Source organism: Nicotiana tomentosiformis, chromosome 12, assembly GCF_000390325.3.
Source record: "Nicotiana tomentosiformis chromosome 12, ASM39032v3, whole genome shotgun sequence".
Taxonomy (NCBI): Eukaryota; Viridiplantae; Streptophyta; class Magnoliopsida; order Solanales; family Solanaceae; genus Nicotiana; species Nicotiana tomentosiformis.
The window spans coordinates 3,164,071-3,170,405 of NC_090823.1; positions in this window are offsets into that span (position 1 = coordinate 3,164,071).

A 6,335-nucleotide genomic window follows, 5' to 3' on the forward strand; every position below is an offset into this window, starting at 1 on the left:
TGATGTGATGTCTGTTTGATGATGTTGAGGGCAGCCGGAACCGTGGGTTCAGGTCTATTGGTTCCCTGCTTAAACTACATGGCCGTGATGTTTCCAGCGGCCATCTTCTTGGATATGCACGGTATGGTGTGGGGTTTGGCCCCGTTGTCTCCTATCATTAGGAGCATGTTGGCATATGGTACCGGGATAGTGTTGGTCTGCCTGAGGAATTCCAATCCCATTATCAGTTCGAAGTCATCGTTGATAGCTATGTGTAGGTCGAATATTCCCTTGTATGGGCCAAGCTTGATTGGCACTTCTTTGGCTATTCCACTCACTTGCTGAGATGGTGAGTTGATAGCCTTGACAAGACCCTTGCCTTTTTTCACTACTAGACCGAGGCGTTGCACCTGAGTTGAGGCCAGGTAGTTATGGCTAGCACCCATGTCTATCAATGTTCGAATAGGTCTGCCGTTTACTTTCATGTCAACGAACATTAAGGTCCTCTTTTGTGATGTGGGAGGCCTCTCGTCCGCCTTTCCTTTCCCTTTCTTGTCGATTGGGAATGCCTTCTTTTTGGGGTTGCCAGCACTGGTTCCCGCCAAGGTATCATGAATGGAGCCAACAAATGCGTTGAAGGCCCCTACCTGTTCTTCGCCGACTGAGCCGTCCTGATCTAACTCATCATCGTCAACAGTTTGTTGAGCATTGATTTGTTTATTGGGGCATTGATTGTTCCAATGTTCCCCGCCGCAATGACGGCATTCTGACGGGGGATTTCTCCCCTGATTGTTGTTGACTGATGCAGCATTGTTGCTGCTTGAGGAGGGAGTCTTAGATTTGGATGCACCTCGATCTCCTCCGTTTCTGTTAGGGCCGCCATTACTAGGTGGGCTCCCGTTGCATCCCCCTCGGACAGGCGGTTGGGGCCTATCTTTCTGAGTTTCCAACTGAAAATCCCCAAGGAACTCTGTAGCTCGAATGGCCTTGGGCAGGGTATCTACCCGTTGTCTTTAGAGTTCCATATGAGCTTGAGGTTTCAAACCTTCTATGAATGCGAACAGTTTGTCTTTGTCTCCCATATCCCGTATGTTTAGCATGAGTGCGGAGAATTCATGCACGTAATCCCGCACCGACCTGGTGTGGCGGAGTTCACACAACTTTCTCGGTGCAGTGTATTCCACGTTTTTGGGGAAGAACTGCAGGCGTATGGCGGCCTTCAGTTCTGCTCATGTCTGGAGAGTATCTTCACCGGCCCTGATGGCTTTGTATTTGACTCGCCACCAGATTTTTGCATCGCCTTGAAGATACATGGAAGCAATTGCTACCTTCTTGGATTCCTCCAACTGTCCAACGGCATCGAAGTATTGTTCGATGTCAAAGATGAAGTTTTCCACTTCTTTAGCATCTCGGGCTCCGTTGTATGGCTTGGGCTCCGGAATTTTCAGCTTTTGTGGCATGGGGGCAACGTTCATGGCACCCCTGATGTGGTTTTCGCCTCCTTTGAGCATGCTTTGAAGGGCAGCATTGACAACATTGAGCTGGCCTGTCAAGTTGTTTATGGTTTGCTGCATGACGATTAGTCTGTCTGCCTCTAGTTCCCGATGGGCTAAATCCTCGGCACGCTCCTGTTGGAGGTCCTCGAATTTGCCAACCGGAATAAAAGTTTTCCAAAATGGTGTCAACCGTCTCTCGGCTGGATCTTGGTCCAGCCTACTATGAGGATCCCGTATCCAGCAACCCAACCGTGTGGCTAACAGGCGACAGAAGGATGACGGCTTTTTATTGGGAACGAGCTATTAAGTATTTCGTATATAGCAGGACTGTGACTAAACTATTTTAAATAATATGAGACCACCAAGGCGATTCCATGGATAGTTTCATTCGAGATCGTGATGGAGGACATAGCTTACGATCATCGGCTTTGATCATGCCAGTGCAATTTCTAAATTAGGAAAGATTAGACAGAAACAAACGAAGAAATTTCGAACAAAAGGGTCAGAACCTAATTCTAGGTGAGCAGGGCTTATATCAGATTTATATTTTGGTTGCCTAGACGGCAGCCATTTCCCGATCTTCCTCAGAGTCTTGACTGATGTTTGCTATGTCAATTTCTGCCTGCCGCATTCTACGGTCCAGGTCATCCAACCTTTGCACTAGGCTGGTTTTTAGATCAGGCAACGTATCCACGATGGGCCATAATGCGTCAACCGTCTCTTCTAGGGTCGTGATGCGATCCCCGTAATTCAACATGGTCAGAAATGGTCATGATGATGGCAATGAGTTCCCTCATCTGATGTCGAGCCTAGGCTCTGATACCAACTGTTACGCGGCACCTTCCTGAAGTTCCTTGGAAGGGCGGCGTAAGGCTAAGCAACCGATGTTAGTGCGGTTGCTATGCGCCAACTGAGGTCCTCGCCGTATGCTAGACTAGATTGTTAGTGCCGTACGGGAAAACTAATATCGTGAGCAATTGAGCAGCGGAAATTGAGCAATTGATGATGAAAGCTGATGATTGTATTGATGATGATGAAAGCTATTACAAGATGCAATGCGGTGTCGGGGGGAGAGACACCAGTACAGAGAATTGTTTGAATGCTTGAATGTTTGAATGCTTTGGTCCCCCTTAATAATTCTTAAAAAAAATAAACCAAAGTTACATGAGTGGACCCAAGAAAGCTGTAGAAGCACACTGAAAATGAATGAAGTAAAACTACTCTATAATTACAATGAAAAGGACTTAGTCTTCTATGGAAGCAAGTCCGATGGTAGCAACTTTGTCTTGAGCATCAGGGTCTGCGCGCGCATTACTGTGGGCGCGCACGGCACTATTTGTATCTACCAGCGGCGGGGCGCTGGTGTTTGGCATTGGGTCTGCGCGCGGAGCACTATCTGTGCGTGCGACACTATTGGCAACATGATGGTTTGTGCGCGCGACATTGTCGGTGCGCGCGACACTGATGGCATTCGCTAGCCGCTGGGCGCTGGCACTGATTATTGGTGGGGAGATAGAGGCACATGCTCGCTTGTCACTTGGCGCTGCCGAGACCACGGGGCCGACCATGGCGCTAGGCGTTGGGAGGCTTGCCGAGATGCCACGGTGCGCGTCCAAAGGGTCATGGGTCGATGATGAAAAGCAGCCCATGACATATGGGAGCGCAATAGAACTATGGTCAAGGAGTGTCCCAACAACGATATGACGGAAAATATGATTCAACAAATCTTATATCATGGGATTAACACAACCAACCAATGTGTAGTGAATCAACTAGCCGGTGGGAACTTTATGACCGCCTTATGCAGAGGCGTGTGAGATTTTGGATGAGATGGCAGACAAGTCATCGGCTTGGCAACCTCGGGCCAATGTTCCACAAGGTGACCTGAATATGATCCACCTTTATAAAGAATTGCAATACCATGGGCAAGCCATTATCGAATTGACAACTACTATGACTCAACTAGCAAATACCCAACTAAATCAAGTGCAAACTCCTAAGCAAGTCAATGCTATAGAAGGAGTGAGCATGATAGTGAACAAGAGGAGGACCAAAGGTCCACAAGTGCAAAATCGAGTGGAGAACTATGTGCAAGAAGATGGTGGTTTTGAGCAAGATGATTTCTATAATGAACAAGAAGAGGAACTGCAATATGTGAATAATTTTCAAGGGCAAAGAAACAACTTCCAAGGCCCAAGCCAACAAAAATGGCTACCACAAAACAATCAAGGCAATTGAAATTCTAACAATCAAGGAAATTGGAGTGGAGTCAACAATCAAGGGAATTGGCATAATAACAACAATCAAGGAAATTGGAGCGGAAACAACCAAGGAAATTGAGGAGGTAACAATTAAGGCGGATGGAGCAACAATCAAGGCAACCGGGGGTCGGGTTTTCAAAGGCCCCCAATGTACCAACAACCAAGCAAGCCACCTCCTTATCCTTCCCATGGTTCAGTATATTCAAATAATAAAATGCGACGTATTGAAAGTATGTTCAAGCAAATGATGGAAAAGAATATCGATTCAGATACCCAACTTGCCTCACACAATACATCAATCCGCAACCTCAAAGCTCAAATGGGGAAAATCTCTCAAGCTTTAAATTCTCATCCTAATGGGGCACTACCAAGTGACATGGTGGTAAACCCAAAGGGTGGTAAAAATACGAGGCATGCCATGACGGTTATCACAAGAAGTGGAAGAGGCGAGAATGCACCCACCTCAAGTGGAAGGCAATTTGTTGATGATGATCAAGTGATGAAAGAAGAAGAGATCTCGAACAATGTGGTGCAACATAATGAAGAAGTTCAGATTGATATTGATGATAGTATGGAAGAGACTCAAGAGGAGGTGAACCCGTCTAGGGAACACATTATTAACATTCCGGAGCCGATAGTGCAAAAGGCTAAGGCACCATTGCCTAAGCCTCCACCTCCATACCCTCAAAGACTTGCCAAGAAAAATGGTGAGAATCAAATCAAGAAGTTCATTCAAATGATGAAGAGTCTTTCAATCAATGTGCCATTAGTTGAAGCTTTGGAACAAAATTCTTGGTTATGCAAAGTTTATGAGGGATCTTGTGACAAATAAGCGATCAATGAATTTTGAAACCATCAAAGTCACTCATCAAGTGAGTGCAATTGTGCATTCAATGGCTCCTAAGTTGGAGGATCCCGATTCTTTCACAATTCCTTGTACAATTGGAAGTGCCGAGTTTGCTAAAGCTCTTTGTGATCTTGGGAAAAGTATCAATTTGATGCCCTATTCGATTTTCAAGACTTTGGGAATTGAGCAACCAAGACCTACCTCTATGAGATTTCAAATGGCCGATCGTACCATGAAGAGGCCTTTGGGTGTGATTGAAGATGTTTTGGTTCGTGTCGATAAATTCATTCTCCCAGCGAATTTTGTCTTTCTAGATTGTGAGATTGATTATGAAGTGCCAATTATTCTTGGGAGACCTTTCCTTGCTACGAAAAAGGTGCTTTGTGATGTTGAAGTCGGAGAACTCACTTTTCGGGTTGGTGATAAAAAAGTGGTATGCCATGTATGTAAGTCCATGCGGAAACCAAATAGCAATGAGGTGTGCTTTTGTGGACTTGGTGACCGATGTTATTGTTTATGAAACAAGTGCTACTATCAATGTTGGTGATATGTTGGAGTCCGTCTTGCTCAACTTTGATGATGATGAGATGGATGGCTTCATGGAATATGTGAACTCTTTGCAAGGAATAGGGTCGTACAACTATGCACCTCGGAAATTGTCCTTGGATCTTGAAAATAGGACAACTTCTCCTACAAAGCCTTCTATTGAAGAGCCTCCCACCTTGGACTTGAAGCCATTTCCTTCGATATGAATTTCTTGGTCCTTTTTCTACTTTACCAGTTATTCTTTCCTCTTGTTTGACTAACGTGCAGGTAGATTCCACATTGGCGGTGCTACAAAAGAGGAAGAAGGCTATTGGGTGGACCTTGGAGGATATTCGAGGGATAATCCCCGCCTTTTGCATGCATAATATTAAGTTGGAGGATGGCGCCAAACGATCTATTGAACATCAAAGGATACTCAATGAGGCTATGCAAGAAGTTGTCAATAAGGAGATTATCAAGTGGTTGGATGCTGGGGTTGTCTACCCCATCTCTGATAGTTCATGGACTTCTCCGGTTCAATGTGTCCCAAAGAAGGGGGGCATGGCGATGGTCACCAATGACAAGAATGAGTTGATTCCTACTAGAACGGTGACCTGTTGGAAGGTGTGTATGAACTATAGCAAGCTCAACAAAGTCATAAGGAAGGATCACTTTCCACTTTCTTTCTTAGATTAAATACTCGATAAATTGGCCGGCCGTGCTTTCTATTGCTTTCTTGATGGGTACTCGAGCTACATCCAAATTCTCATTGCTGTGGAAGATCAAGATAAAACAACCTTTACATGTCCCTATGGTACTTTTGCTTTCAAGTGGATGCCATTTGGTTTGTGCAATGTACCGACGACTTTTCAAAGGTGTATGATGGCTATTTTCACGAACATGGTGGAAGACTACCTTTAAGTTTTTATGGATGACTTCTCGGTGGTTGGAGATTCTTTTGATGATTGTCTTGAAAATTTGGACAAAGTATTGGCTATATGTGAAGAAACCAATTTGGTGCTCAATTGGGAGAAATGCCACTTCATGGTCGAGGAAGGTATTGTCCTGCCACAAAATCTCAAGGATTGAAATTTAAGTCGACAAGGCAAGGATTGAGGTAATTTCTAAGCTTCCACCTCCAACTTCAGTGAAGGGTGTACGGAGTTTCCTAGGCCACGCGGGTTTTTACCGGTGCTTCATCAAAGATTTCTCTAATGAAATCGGACC